Genomic DNA, 16,685 nt, shown 5'->3' on the forward strand with positions numbered 1-16,685 from the left:
CCAGACACATCAACAACATTTTCTTCCTTGGGACTCATGGCGAGGAGTTACTGAAATGACTACACAATGACATCTACAACTTTCATCCCACCATCAGTGTTACCATGGATTACTCTTCAAAATCTGACTCATTCTTGGACACGCATCTCCATCAAGGACGGACACCTCAGTACCTCACACTTCCTGCAAGCCCACGAATACCTCACAATGCTGCACTTCTCTAGGCTCCATCCTAAACATATTAAGGAAACCAACCCCTATGGACAAGCATTTCACATACACAGGATCTGCTCAGATGAGGAGCAAGATGACAGACAACTAAAGATTTTGAAGGATGCACTCATAAGAATGGGATATGATGCTCAACTCTCCGATCGTCAGTTTCGACATGCCACAGCAAAAAAAAACAGAAGATAGAAAAAAAGGTATGACCAAAAGAGCACCCTTCGTCGTCCAATACTTCCCGGAACAGACAACGAGGAGCATCTCACCATGATCATCCCTACACCTCCCACTTCTCGCCTTCAAACAACTGCCAAACCTAAAACAGACCATTGTTTGCAGCAAACTACCCAGCCTTCAGGACAACATTGACCACTACACCGCACAACTTTACCATGGAAACCATGGCAAGACATGTCTGATCATCGACGTGGATGCTACCATCACATGTAGGAACACCACCCACCATGGTCATGGCAAACACTCATGTGACTTGGCCACAGTTGTCCATTTCACACATTGAAGGCAAGGATGTCCCAAGGCATGGTATATTGGTGAGTGCATGCAAACACTACAACAAAGGATGAATAGACACTGCACAACAATAGCCAGACAGGAATGTTCCCTCCCAGTCAGGGAATACTTCAGCGGTCAAGGACATTCCGCCTCCGATCTTTAGGTAGTCTGAGAGATATACAACAGCGCAGAATCATGGAGCAGAAACTGATAGCCAAGTTGCATACCCATGAAGATGGCCTCCGCCATGATCTTGGTTCATGTCGCGCTACATGTGACCCCATCATACTGCTCTGCATTTGTAAAATCTTCTTTACTATCCTGTTTTGACACATTACCTTGAAATATTGTCATGACCTTTCTACCTTAATTAGTTTGTACAGTTTTGGATTACTTATTATTTTGGTTAGACCCTCGGCGTGTGACTCTTATACCTATCATGTTATTCCACTCATTTGTTTTTTTCTCAGCACTACCTTATTTTTAGTTTTTTTGCATTTGTCTCTCTGCCTTATTGAATCTGATGATAGCTCACCCCTTTGCTTGTTATTCAGCTGTTGACACTTTACTCACTCTGTCCAACACTCTTTATCACCTTCAGAGAGCTATTATTCGGCCCTTCAAAACTCCACTCACACCATTTGCATGGTCTTTTGATCTCTGTGCCCATTGATTTCTGTCTATAAATTCTGTGCCTGTGTGTTTCTTTCTCACCTCACCTGACAAAGGGGCAATACTTGTGAATTCAAATAAAAACCTGTTGGACTATAACCTGGTATTGTGTAACTTCTGACCAAGGCACAAGTCAGGAGTGTGATTGAATACTCCTCACTTGCCTGGACGATTACAGCCCCTAACAACCCAGGAAGCTTTAAATCATCCAGGACAAAGCAGCCAGCTTGATTAGCACTAGGTCCACAAGCATCCACTCCCTCCATCACTGAGGTCCAGTAGCAGCAGTATGTACTATCTACAAGGTTCACTGCAGAAATTCATCAAACTCCTCAGACAGCATCTTCAAATCAAAGTCAAGATTAGAGTGGTGCCCGAAACATCAATTTTCCTGCTCCTTGGAGGCTGCCTGACCTGCTGTGCATTTCAGCACCACTCTAATGTTGACTCTAATCTTCAGCATCTGCAGTCCTCACTTTCGCCACCTTCAAATCCAAGACCACTTCCATCTCTAATTTATAGATGGCGCTAAAAGGTGCAGGAGCGCACTTAAAAGGGATATCGGAAGAGCAAAAAGAGGGTATGAGATGGATCTAGGAGAAAGTGAGGACTGTAGATGCTGGAGATCAGAGTCGAGAGTATGGTGCGGGAAAAGCACAGCAGGTCAGGCAGCATTCGAGGAGCAGGAAAATCGACGTTTCGGGCAGGAGCCCTTCATCATATGAGATGGATCTGGCAGATAAGGTTAAAGATAAACCCAAGAGGTTTATAGCTATATTAAGAGTAAAAGGGTGGGAAGGGAGAGAATGGGAACCCATTAAAGATCAGCATGGTCGTCTATGTGTGGAACCACAGGAGATGGTGGAGATTTTTAATGAATACTTCTCCTCAGTATTTACTGGGGAGAGAATCATGGATGTTAAGGAAATAAGGGAGGCAAGTAGTGATGTTTTGATTACAAGAGACGAGGCATCTGCAGGATTAAAGTGCATTAAGGTGGATAAATCCCCTGGGCCTTATCAAGTCCATCCTCAGATGTTGTGGGAGGGTAGGAAGAAATTGCAGAGGTCCCTGAAGAGATTTCTGCTCCATCTTTAGCCACTGATGAAGTTCTGGAATACTGGAGGGTGGCTAATGTTGTTCCATTGTTTAAGAAAGATAGCAAAGACAAGCCAGGGAACTACAGTCTGGTATCAGTGGTAGGCAAGTTGTTGGAGACGATACTGAGGGACAGTCAAGGTCTGATTAGGGATAGTCAGCATGGATTTGTGCACAAAAAGTCATGTCTGACAAATCTTTTAGAGCTTTTTGAAGACATAGCCAAGAGGATAAATGAGGGTAGGGCAGTGGATGTTGTCTGTCTGGACTCTAGTGTTGCTTTTGACAAGGTCCCGCAATGCAGTCATGAAGGTTAGGTTGTATGGAATCCAGGGAGATCTAGCTAATTGGATTCAAAATTGGCTTGATGGTAGGAAGCAGAGAGTGATAGTGAAGGCTTGGGACTGGAGGCTTGGGACTCATGGTGAGCCACAGAGGTTGGTACTGAGACCTTGGTTATTTGTTATTTACATAAATGATCTGGGTCTGAATGTACAAGGCATGATTAGGAAGTTTGCGGAAGATATAAAATTAAGAGGTATTATTGATAGCAAAGAAGGCTATCAAAAATTGCAGAAGGATCTTGATCAGATGGGGAAGTGGATTGAGGATTGGCAAAGTCCGAGTTGTGGCACTTTGGAAAGTTTATACAGTAAATGGTATGATCCAGATGAGTGTTGTGGAACAGAGGGACCTAGGAGTACAAGTACGCAGTTCATTGAAAGCGGCATCACAGGTAGACAGAATGGTGAAAAAGGCATTTAGCATGCTGGCCTTCATCGGTCAAGGCATTGAGTGGAGGAGTTGGGATGTTAGGTTATAGTTGTATAAGTCATTGGTGAGGCTGCACTTGGAGTATCATGCACAGTTTTGGTCACCCTGTTATGGGAAAGACATAGTTAAACTGGAAAAAGTGCAAAGAAGACTTACGAGGATGTTGCCAGGACTAGTAGGCCTGAGTTAGAGAGAGAGATTGGTCAGGATAGGATTGTATTCCTTGGCATGTAGGAGAATGAGCGGTGACCTTCTTGAGGTGTATTAAATTATAAGGGGCATAGATAGGATGAATGCATATTCCCAGGGATGGGGAATTAAAAATGAGAAAGCATAGATATAAGGTGAGAGGGGAAAGATTTAAGAAGGACCTGAGGGGCAACTTTTTCATGCAGGGATGATGTGTATATGGAATGGGCTGCCAAAGAAAATGGTTGAGGCAAGTACAATAGCAACATTTTAAAAAAATGGATAGGTACATGGATGGGAAGGGTTTGGAGGGATATGGATCAAATGCAGGCAATTGGAACTAGCTGAATGGGCATCATGGTCAGCATAGACCTTTTTGGGCTGTTTCTATGTTGTATTGAACTATGATTCTATCTAGAAGGTCAGGACAGCAGATATATGGGAACACCAGCATCTTCAAGTTCCCCTCCAAGCTACCCACTATCCTGACTTGGAAATTTATCGCTGTTCCTTCACTGTCGCTGGGTCAAAATCCTAAAATTCCCTCCCTAATGGCATTGTGGGTTAACCCATAGCTGGTGGACTGCAAGAAGGCACCTCACTACAACCTTCTCAAGGGTAACTAGGAATGGGCAATAAATGCTGGCCAGCCAGCAATTATAAGGGGCATAGATAGGATGAATGCATATTCCCAGGGATGGGGAATTAAAAATGAGAAAGCATAGATATAAGGTGAGAGGGGAAAGATTTAAGAAGGACCTGAGGGGCAACTTTTTCATGCAGGGATGATGTGTATATGGAATGGGCTGCCAAAGAAAATGGTTGAGGCAAGTACAATAGCAACATTTTAAAAAAATGGATAGGTACATGGATGGGAAGGGTTTGGAGGGATATGGATCAAATGCAGGCAATTGGAACTAGCTGAATGGGCATCATGGTCAGCATAGACCTTTTTGGGCTGTTTCTATGTTGTATTGAACTATGATTCTATCTAGAAGGTCAGGACAGCAGATATATGGGAACACCAGCATCTTCAAGTTCCCCTCCAAGCTACCCACTATCCTGACTTGGAAATTTATCGCTGTTCCTTCACTGTCGCTGGGTCAAAATCCTAAAATTCCCTCCCTAATGGCATTGTGGGTTAACCCATAGCTGGTGGACTGCAAGAAGGCACCTCACTACCACCTTCTCAAGGGTAACTAGGAATGGGCAATAAATGCTGGCCAGCCAGCAATGCCCACATGCCACAAATGAATTTTAAAAAAGCCCCAAGTTGCAAGGAACTATTAGATTAAGTGATGAAAAGCTGGATCAAAAAGTTAGACATTTAAGGGGTTGGTTTTGAACATGGGGGCATGATCAAGATGTTCAGGATTTTTAATAGTGTAGAAATTAGTGAGGAGGATAGTTGTAAACTGCTGTAGAATATCAATGGAGTGAACAGGTAGGCAGTGCAGTGGCAAACGTAATTCAATCTGGAGAAGTGTGAGGTAATGCACCTGGGAAAGGCTATCAAGGCGAGGACTCACACTATAAATGGTAGGACGCTGGCAACTACTGAAGATCAGAGGAGTCCTGTTGTCTATATTCACAGATTCCTGCAGGTAGCAGGGCAGGTAGGGAATTACTTAAGAAGGCCTATGGGATGTTTCCACACTGTAGGGATTCTATGATTCTAGGGATATTTCCTTTATTATCCAAGGTATGAAATAGAAGAGCAAGGAGGTTATGGTGAAAATATATAACTGGTTAGGCCATAATTGGAGTATAGTGTGTAGTTCTGATCACTACATTACAGGAATGATGTGATTGCAATAGAATCATAGAGTCATAATGATCTACAGCACTAAAAAAAAGGCTATTTTGCCCTTTGCATGTGAGCTGATCAAAACAACCACCTACCTATTCTAATTCCATTTTCAGCACTTGATCCATAGTCTTGCATGCCTTGGCATCATAAGTGCACATCAAAAAACTTCTTAAATATTATGAGGGTTTCCATCTCTACATGGTGAGTTCCAAATTCTCTGGTTGAAATCGCTTTTTCTCACATCTCCTGTAAACATTTCTGCCCCTTCCCTTAAATCTGTGTCCCTTGGACATTGAACCTTCCATCAAGGAGACAAGTTTATTCATGTCTACACTATCTATGTCCCTCATAATTTTATACATTCAATCGTGTCCCCTCTTGATCTCTTTTGTTCTAAAGAAAACAATCCCAGTCTGTCCAATTTATCTTCATAACTGAAATTCCCCAGCCCAGGCAACCCTAGTAGCCTCTCCAATGCTATCATATCCCTTCTATAATGTGGATTCCAGAGCTGCACAAAATACTCTATCTATGGCCTAACCATTGTTTTATACACTTCCAGCATAACCTCCCTGCTCTTAAACTCTATGCCTCAGCTAATAAAGGCAAGTTTACCATATGCCTTCTTAAACACTTTATCCACCTGTTCTGATGCCATGAGGGACCAGTAGATATGCACTTCAAAGTTCCTCTGTTACCTGGTACTTCCCAAGATCTTACTATTCATCATGTATTACCTTGCCTTGTATGTCCTACCTACTTCATCACCTCACGATTGAATTCCATTACCCATTGGGAAGCCCATTTGACCAGCCTGAATATATATCCACTTGTTAGTCTAAGGCTATCCTCCTCACCATTTACCAACCCTAAATTTTTGAATCATCTGCAAACTTATTGATCAACCCTTCTCCATTCAAGTCTAAATCATTTATGTTAATCACAAACAATGAGGGCTCCAATACCGAACCTTGTGGGACCTCACCAGACACAGACTTCTAATTGGAAAATGCCTCTCAACCATCACCCTCTTCTTCCTTCCACTCAGGAAACTGAGGATTCAATTTGCCAAACTTCCTTTGGATCTCATGGGATCTTACCTTTGCTATCAGTCTCCCGTGCAGAATCTTATCAAGAGTCATTCTGAAGTCCAAGTAGATTACATCAAAAACATTGTCCTCATCTTCAAACCTGGTCACATCTTTGAAAAGTTTAATCATTGGGTCAGACATTACCTCCATTTAACAAAACCATGCTGACTGTTCTTGATTAATGCCTGCTTCTCCAAATGTAGATTAATTCTGTCTCTCAGAATTGCTTCCAATAGTTTCCCAACCACTGAGGTTAGACTGCCTTGCCTATAGCTTCTTAGTTTATCACTTTTTCTTTCTTGAATAATGCTACCCTTCTTGAATCATGTTACTGCATTGGCTGTCCTCCAATCCTTTGGCACCTCTCTGTGGTCAGAGAAGAATTGAAAGTATTTGCAAGTGCCTCTGCCATTTATTCCCTTGTTTCACATATCTACTTTTAATCCTGCCAGAAACTCCTTTCTGTCCACATTAATTTCTTTTAACTGTATCACAGACCTTGTACCTGATTTACCTACATTCAAATCACTCCTCTCATAAGTGAACACTGACCCAAAGTATTAGTTTAGAACCCTATTGACATCCTCTAGCTCCACACTTAAATTATTGCTGTGGTCCTTAATAAGCCTTACTCTTTCTCTTGTTATCCATTTACCCTTAATGTAATTGGGAAACAATTTAGGATTTTCTTTTAGAAGAGGATGCAGAGAAGATTTACCAGGATTTTGCATGGGCTGGTAGGTCTGAGCCATGAGGAAAGATTGATAAGCTGGAGTTGTTTTCTAGGGAGTGGTAATGGTTGAGAAGAGACCTGATAGAAGTAAGATTATTAGGAGTACAGATGGGGTGGATAGGAAGGCACTTTTTTCCATTAGCAGAGGGGTCCATAATTAGGGCTCCATGGAGTTAAGGTAAGAGGTAAATGACTAAGAGGGGAGATGGGCAGAAATTATTTCACCCAGAGAGTGGTAGGAGTTTGGCATTCAATGTCTGAAAGGGTGATTGAGTCAGAGATTCTCATAACTTTCAAGCAGTATTTAGATATTGATTTGCATTACCATAGCCTCCAGGGCTACGGGCCAAAAGTTGGAAAATGGACTTAATTGAGGTTGCTGAAGTTGTACAAAATGTTGGTGAGGCCTCATCGGCGGTACTGTGTCCAGTTCTGATCACCCAGAATAGGAACGATATTATTAAGCTTGAGAGGATTCAGAAGAGATTTATCCAGATGCTGTCGGGAATGGAGGCTTTGAGTTATAAGGAGAGGCTGGAGAGGCTGGGACCTTAATTACTGAAGCTGTAGAAAGTTGAGGGGTGACCTTATAGAAGTTTATAAATAAGGTGAATGACAGGTGTTTTTTTTCTCTAGGGCAGGGATTTCAAGAATGGGGGCATATTTCTAAGGTGAGAGGAGAAAGATTTAAAAAAGACACGAGGGACAATTTTTTTTACACAGAGAGTGGTTAATGTGTGGAATAAACTTCCGGAGGAAGTAACAGCTATGGGTACAGTTACATCTAAAAGACATTTAGATATGTACATGCAAAAGAAATACTTGGAGGGTATGGGCCAAGCCACAGGCAGGTGGGACCGCTTTAGTTTGGGATTATGGTCGACATGGACTGGTTGGATCGAAGGTCTGTTTCTGAACAGCATGACTCTATGATTCTATGTCTCCAGTGTAGCCAGATCGTCATTGACTGGCTCAGACAGGATGGGCCAAATGGCCTCCTTCTCTGTTTTAAAGGAGGACAGATTGAGATGGACAGGTTTAGAGTGGATATTTACAACTTGGCATCTCGGTGGCTGAAGGCAGGACAGCTAATTGTGGAGTGACTACAATTGAGCAAAAGAAAGTGCACAAGGCCAAAATCAGACAGACAAAGAGATTTGAGATCAGTAAGGCTGGATAATGTTACAAAGTCTGGTATAATTGTAGCTTATTCTTGCACTCCAATCCCCTTGAAACACAGCCTAGTTAGTATGTCAGTTATCTTCCTGATCGCATGCAGTCCCTGCATGCTAAATTTCTACATTCTTATACAAGTACACCCAAGTGTCTCTGAACATCAACATTTACCAACTGAAAGGGAAAATAGAAAGCATAGCCAATTGAAGGGGCTTATAAGGGTGAAAATAACAGTCCAGGTTTACTGTAATTACAAAGTACATACCAACAGTTAGAAGATTCACTAATGCTAGAAGTTGTGAATATGTAAGAAAGATGAAGTTATCATAGTCTTACCAGTTTGTAGGGCTGCTCTCTTATTTGAAAGAGTTGCCTGTTGATGGATAACCTGAAGGTCACCACACCTCAGATGAGGGGAAAGGTTGAGAAGGAGCATCCTTCATAGTAACCACAGCTGGTGCAGGAATGGAACCCACATTGTTGGCCTTACTCTGCATCACAAGCTAGCTGTCCTGTTAACTGAGATAACTGACCCCTAAACATTACCTGGATCTCGAGATTAGTCCAGCAATAATATTATTAGATCCTCACCTCTCCCTGTATAAATATGTAATGACATGATTAGGTCCTATAATCACATGTATTAGTTTGAATATTACTGGATAATAATGCCATATGTATGAGTTTGAACGTGACTGGATAATATAGTTATGTATACTCATTGGGAATGTGAATGATATAAATACAACTGGGTAGAGATGGGGAGAGTAAATGTGTAACCTTTTGAGTGGAAATGATTTTCTTAGAGAACAATTGATTGGAAGTTTGAAAAATAATAGCAAAACTTTATTCCGGCAATAAAAATTTGAGCTGTACGCTCTTTCCTTCACGTGTACATCTCCCATGCATGAATAAATGTTTAAATGGTCTAAGAGGAAATAAAGGGTTAACTCACCCTTTCACCAACAGTTTATTAACTTTATATAAGTACTTACTTATCACTGATTTTAATATGATTGAGCTCAATGTACACCTCAGATTTGCCAATCAGGATCAGGAACCCTACTTCCTTATTGAACAACACTTCTCTTTGGAAGCAATATAGAAAAGGCGAGCATGAAACCACACTCTGTTCCTCAGTAATAAGTGTTGTATTCTCCAAGAGGGAAAGAAACAGTAAAGTAATTCATGGTCATGAATGTGCTACATACTAGAAGTCCATTTTGAAATATACAAATGTGTCATTTGTAGGATTTACTGGTGTCCGCTGTGATTTAAAGGTCCTGCTGCAGGTGAAGGCAACTGACTGAAGATCAGTGTATAATGTAGGCTTGCAGGTGGATGGGAGGGAAATTAATGAGTGAAGTGGTAAGTGGTTGAGGGGGGGTTGGGGAGTAATGTGATTCTCCCTTTAGCAGGCTACAGTTTACCATATGCAACAATACTAATGCTATCCATTATAACATAAGAAACTAAGATTGGACAATGTAGTATTGAAGACTTCAACAGATTTTTATGACGACTAATTATTGTCTACAAACATTGCATTCATAGGCACAACAGTAACAGGCTAACATTGTTACTAGGTTACAATCGAGAAGCTTCAAGTGATCCCAATCAAAATGGAGTATGAGACCTCTACACTCTTAGATCACATGCTATAAATTGTCCTGGAGAAATAGATGGAGATCCATCTTCTTAAAATTCCGTGGACTGAAAACTCAGGGAGATATGTGCTGACGGAAGGTCTGAGCTTATATGTAGGTAAAAATAAGCAATGTATATAGACGAATGAGCAATCTACAGGGAGCCAGAGCTTTTCACCTTTAAGACTGAGGAAGCATATGTAGGTTAAAATCATTATTATCATAGAATCCCTACAGTTTGGAAACAGGCCATTCAGCCTGTCAAATTCACACTAACTCTCTGAACAGCATCCTACCCAGATCCACCACCCCAACACTATCCCTGTAACCCTGCATTTCCACCTAGTTTGGGCATCCCTGGACACAATGAATAATTTAGTATGACCAATCCACCTAACCTGCACATCTTTGGACTGTGGGAAGAAACAGTGCATCCAGAGGATGGCCCACAGAGACAAGGGGAGAACGTGCAAACTCCACACAGTGACCCAAAGTTGGAATTGAAGCTGGGACCCTGGCACCATGAGGCAGCTGTGCTAACCACTGAGCTACCATGGCACTCTACAATGATTATACAGTGACAAATGAAATAAGAAGACAAATATAAACACAGTATTCTTAACAATACCTACAACAGGAGTGAGATGAATGGGGACATTAAGAATTTATTAACTAAATGGCATGATGCTTTAGGGTTGTTCGGATAAATAGAAGAGTCAGCACAGGAGCAATGTATTTCACTTAACCACAGTAGGCAGAAGAAAGTAAAAATAGCTTTCAAAACTACTTAACCTAGGTTAAAGATAGGAGTGCAGCAGGATCTAGACTATGCACAGGAACAGGATAATGGAAGTAATTAGAATAGGGCTAAGAATTCATTAGTACCATTAGCATCATATTACACAGACAGCAAAAGCAGACAACCAGATAGGGAGGTTAAGGGGGCAAAGACCAAAATTAGATGTGCTTATATCAATATATACAAATCCCACAAGCACTTAAGTATAAAACAGTAGAACTAGCTGCAGTTGTAGCAACTCATATTTCCAATGTCACAGCTCGTAGAGTCATGGCTAAACCAAAAAAATTGATGTGAATATAAAATATAAGAAAATGGGACATGCAGGAAACCTAGGGGAACAGACAAAATTTGAAACTTTTCCTATATGTCAAAGAGACTTGGTTGTTAAGGTAATTAAACTAACATTACAGAAAATTGGGTAGTGATCCATTTTATTATGAGATAAAATATGAAACCAATGAAATAACTTTAATCAGCGAGCATGAACTTGAACAAGAAATGTCAGAGATATCACAGAAAAAGGTTTCTATATACAGGCGGTCTGACAACATCTGTGGAATTAGAAATAGTTAAGATTTCAAGTTGATTATTTTTTGCTAGAGATGTTTATACACCAATCTTTCAATATGCAAAGTATTTAATAAAGAGCCTGGGGACTTAGATTCAAAAGGTTCAGGTCATATGAGTGATGGAGGAATGATTTTGACCAAGCCATTATACATTCTGGAGTTTTGACGGTTGGTCCTCTGTCCAAATAAGTTCAGGCCCATAAATCAGCCTGATAGTCAGTTCTGGCTCATCAGTTGGGAAAAATTCTGAATGAGGTTACAGCTCAGAAGGATTTTGGTAGTTTTCACCAGAGTTAGTGAGAACTTTTGTTGGCATCGAGGTCTGGAGGGTTAGGTTGGGGTTGATTTGAATGGGCTCGGATCCCATGTAGATGCTGCCAATCCCAGAGAGATTTACCTGATCGCAGGTAAATGTCTGATCATAGGAGTGGAGAGCGGTGGTCACTGGTTTTAGGGAATATTTGATTTCTCATTTGTAGTGTGGATTCTGAGTATGGGAGATTCTTTATATTGCATGTGTCCAATCATGAAGGAAGGAGTCCAATGGAATAAGGTAAACTTAATAGGCTTGGAGGAAGCACTTCCTATCTTCTGGCACAAAAGAAATATTAAAAAGGCATTTACCTTGCTGAGAAATAAGTCATAAGCTTCTTTTAGCTGTCGGGTTTCCCAAGGCTCAAACAATACAGCTGGTCAGGACAAAACTTGAAACATAGATTAGATAATGAGGCTCACGGCCTTACTTTAATGTTTAGAGGGCCAATCCATCTTCTGGGAGTTGAGGTGGTTGGTTGCCTACCCAAAACCATCCTTCATTAAAGTTACAGGGGATAAGTTACGGGTAGGTGCCCAATTCAGGAAATCACAGGCCCTTCATTTCTCGCTAATTAATTTTGATGAATGAAAGTATTGTTGGCAGCATACACACTGTTTCCTGCTACTTACATCTGGCAGACAAGAGTCAAAGCATGAAAATTTCCTCGTGTATGTCAGAGACCCAAAACCCAAGAAGTTAAATTCTGGACTTGCTTTTGTGAATGATGCAGTTACTATTCATAGAGTAAACATAGCTCAAGCACTGGGTGGTCCATGGCAACATCAACTTGAATTGAGAAACAGTAAAAGCAATTAATTAAATCCTAGTGTGTATAACTTCAAGTAGACAAACTCTTGTGGCATTAGGGTCAAGCTTAGCAAAAACGAATCAGGACTACCATTTAAGAACAAATTTGCAAAGGATAAACAGGCTTCCCTCCAAAAGTGGAACATTCTGTGTAAATTTATATCTAACTGTAGCAAAGAAAAAGTCAACAACAAAGTTCCAATTCATATTTAATGAGAAATGAGAAAGGGTATTGGAAAATAAATTAATAAAAGCGTGACTAACGAATTGAATAAATATTGTCCAAGAACAGATCAAGAAGGTTTAGGCTTCACCATAGATTAGATAAGTTAAAAGTGGAGAGGGGGATTCAAAATGTGATACTTAAAAAAAACCTTCAAAACAATGAAAGAGAACTATACACAATTGAATGTGAAAAACATTGGGAATGCCAACACCTGCAAATCACACACCATCTTAACTTGGAACTATATCACCATTCCTTCAGTGTCTTAGGGTTAAAAGTCTGGTAATTCCTTCCCAACAGCTCTGAGAGTGTTTCTACAAGTTCCCCAAAGACTGTAGTGATTCAAGAAGATTATTCACCACCACCTTCCCCATGGTAATAAAAACTAGCGTAGAAATGACCACATCCCTTGTTCGAAAAAAATAAAACAATATATAATTTTATGTCCTAAAGTGATGGGTAAATCACCACAAGCGACCTTTAATTTGGCTACTTACCAAGAAATCTCACAGACAATCAAGTACTGATATAAACTTTATTACATGTAGCAACCAAAATAAGATCCCGCAAGTGTCCAAGTTAAGCCTCACAATTCAACTTGGCTGTTACCCAATTAATGGTGGAATTTAGCTAAGTTTCCAACCAGCAGTATCTGTCTCAGGATGTGTCCAGATTTCAAATCTTGTGCAGCATTGTTTTTCAAAGTTCAGTTGCTAAATTGTTCTCCTGTTGGATTCTTATACAATTTTCTTTTGTCCTTCAGTTCTATGATGTGATATTATTGACGATTCTTTGGATTCTTTCATCCACAATATTGCAAGTCTGCAGCTTGCCTTTTTATGAAAAGTAACTTCTTTGTCCCTTGTTACATTTGGCCTAATTGGCTATTTAAAGACACAGCTTTTCACAGTTAACTCCTTAAATTCTTCTGCAATCAATTATCCTTGTGGCAATGAAGTAAATAGTTACTAAACAAACATCGAAAGAGTTTTGTTCATGTAGCTCCATGGCTAATTATTTTCAATTCCTGCATAAGTTTGTACTTGTCACTTAATAGTTTATTTCAGACAGTTATTGCTGCTTCTTTCTGTTTTAACAGTTTATGTTTGTTGATTTTTTTCAATCCATTAAGTTATTGAAGTTCTGGAGTCTATAGTATCACATCAGTAAAATTCTCAGTCTATCAGGCAGACCAACCCTGACTCGAAGAAGAGTTTAAGACTGTGTGCTTGGAGCAGCTAAACATAGATCGAGGCAATGCTATCCACAGATCAGATTAAAACTTTTCAGTACTGCCGCATCCAGTTGTGAATAGTAATGGACAATTAAATTACTAATAAGAGGAGAAGATTCCAAGTATGTTCCTATTCAATTCATGAAACGGTTGTGTACACTTAATGTCAAAAAGACTCTGGGTCCTTTTGCGAAGCTGTTCAAAGCAAGTTACACTGCAACAATGTAGAAATTTTTCCCGTCTCTTATACAAAGAAAGCAGGTTAAACCCAAATTGCCCGTTTGTCCACTTGCAATCATCAGTAAAGTGATAGAGGGTGTCATTGACAATTATTGCCACTTCTTCGCTGTGCTGTGAAAAACTCTTGGATCATATTGACTACAGCAAGAAAGTGGTTCACCTCAAGGTTAATTAGGGATGGGCAATAAATATTAGACTTGCAAGGCAAATAACATTTGTTCAGATTTCTCCTTGCCTTCATTTCCTCCTCCACATTACTCACTCTCACCGACAGTGCTTAGATTGTCAACTTTAATCTGGCATATTCTTGAAGATTTAATGAGATATCGTTTGAACACATGATCACACTGATGATACTTATTGTGTGTTGTGCCTTATGGGCATGCAGAGATGACATGCACCAGGTTCTATGGATGAACAAGAGCGTTATCTCAATTCCTTTAAAATATTTCATATCTCAGGCTTGTTGCTCAATCTCTGTTTCTCTGCAACTAGAGGCTTGATACACAGCACAGTGAGCAGTCAACAGACACTCCCTCCCCAGGGTGCGTCATCCTCCCAATACCTCCTCAGAGTGTGTTAACCTTCCCCTCCCTCCCCAGAGTATGGTGCTTTCTCACCAACAAAGGACCCACAGAGATTCCAGGTAATGTTCGTTAGCCCTGACACTGTCACGATCACAACTGAGAAAGAATTAAGTAGGAGTTTGCACTTTATGTGAGGACCTCAACATCTACATCAAATGTGTGTCTGTAACAGTCATCCTGTTGTGATTTCACTTGATTTGGCCAAATAGTGGTCAGAAGGCAGACTTGGTATCAACTAAGGATGGCGAATAAGCTGTCAAAGCTGCCAACAGGAGGTCCTCCAGTAATGCAAAGCAGCAGCCTGCAGTTCAAGCCAGAAAGATAGAAAGGGCTTCTTTATTTTGAGGCAAATACTCTCCAACATTCAGAACTTTTACATTCGGAAATGCCCGCTGCAGCCAGGGCACCAGAGAACTCTTCCTCAAGATATCCTGAGGAACGCTGGCAGAGAGGGCCTCAAAGCCTCCCTGGAGCACAAATCTTTCACTGTGCTGCTGAAAGGATGTCTTCAGGCATCTGGCCTACTGAGGGATTTCCTTGTGACAGGACCAGTGACTCCAATCCTTTCTCCAGGAAACTGTGAGGCCTGCAGATGCTGGAGAAGTCAGAGTCAATCTCGCTGAGGTCCTTGTGGAAGGAGGAGAAGAACTTTTTCAAGATGGGCATATCCTTGGAGGAGGGGAGAAATTCTTCAAGGTGGGCATCCTTGGAAAAGGGGAGACCTTTTTCAAAGTGGGTTCTCATCCTCCTTCATCCAGGAAATGTCCCAGGTGTGGGTTGGAGCTTGGCATATTAGCTGGTGGCATGAATTACAAAACCCACTCACCTCTGCACTCACTCTTGTGAGGCCCTAATATACCTGCATGGCATTCTGGATAGTTGAGAGACCAGCAGGGTCCAGACAAATAGCTTGTTCACAAGACGCAAGAATCAGCGTACTGCTTTGCTAAACATACAAGCAAAGACAGTTGCTCCTGAGTCTCAAGCAGCAGCATTCAGGACGTCAATTGCCCATTCCTAGAGACCCCCAAACAAAGCAGGGATGGTGGGGACTCTGGCTACTGCTGCAGCCTTGAATTGAACAACCAAGTTAACAGAAGCAGTAAAGCCTGAATAATACCTTGAAACAATGGATAATACTGACAGACTTCTGAAAAATAAAATTGGATAACACATACTAGATAGAGTTGCTCTGTTCCAATGCATTTAAAAGTAGGAAGCTTCTAACTTGATATAAAGGCAAGGTATATCATTTTATTCCTCGGACGTGGAGTTCAAATTCAACTCAGCTGAAATATGAAAGTACTGTATCCTGGACAATTACTAACAGACCCTAAGTGACATATAACTCCTGAGTGACCATGAACAATAATTTAATCTTCAAGTGCTATCAGTGAATAACGCCAGGCTCCCTCGTAAAAAGCAGTGGGTTAACAGCGATTCATATAGGTAGGTGGACTGAATCTTTGCACAGGCCCCATACGAGACCAACTATTGTTAAAGATATTAAAAGCAGTATGTCAAAACATAACACTAAATCTCATTATATATGTTACAAATAGCTGAAATACAAACAGCTGGTTAATAGACAGTGGCAAACATTTAAAAAACATGGATGAATTGCAAAAATTATTGATCTCAGTCTGGCATAAAAATAATATGGGAAATGTGGTCAGGTCATGGCTAATGTAGAAACTTACAGGTAGTATTAAATCCAAGGAAGAGGTATACAAGTTGTTAAAAAAAATGCAACAAAACTGAGAATTGGGAACTGTTTAAAATTCCAGCAAGAGAAAGAGACTGTTAAGAGGAGAAAAATAGAGTATGAGAATAAGCTTGCAGGGAACATGCAGACTAATCATAAAAGCTTCTGTAGAATTAGTAAAGACAAATATAGGTGTAGTGATTGGGACCAGATGGACCTTGTTGACTTTGAGGTTCTTGATTGGGTTTTTTTTAACCTGGGCCAGTCAGGAA

At 40.7% G+C, this 16,685-nt stretch overlaps 1 protein-coding gene across 2 annotated transcripts in view; it reads right to left on the minus strand.

Moving 5' to 3' along the window:
- Nucleotides 1-16,685, minus strand: part of prkn (parkin RBR E3 ubiquitin protein ligase) — a 1,164,944-nt gene that overhangs the window by 139,248 nt on the left and 1,009,011 nt on the right. The gene's annotated exons all lie outside the window — the stretch shown is intronic.

The sequence above is a fragment of the Chiloscyllium plagiosum genome, unplaced genomic scaffold (genome assembly GCF_037043375.1).
Source record: "Chiloscyllium plagiosum isolate Xiang-an unplaced genomic scaffold, Cpla_swu_hap1 HiC_scaffold_10, whole genome shotgun sequence".
NCBI classification, from domain to species: domain Eukaryota; kingdom Metazoa; phylum Chordata; class Chondrichthyes; order Orectolobiformes; family Hemiscylliidae; genus Chiloscyllium; species Chiloscyllium plagiosum.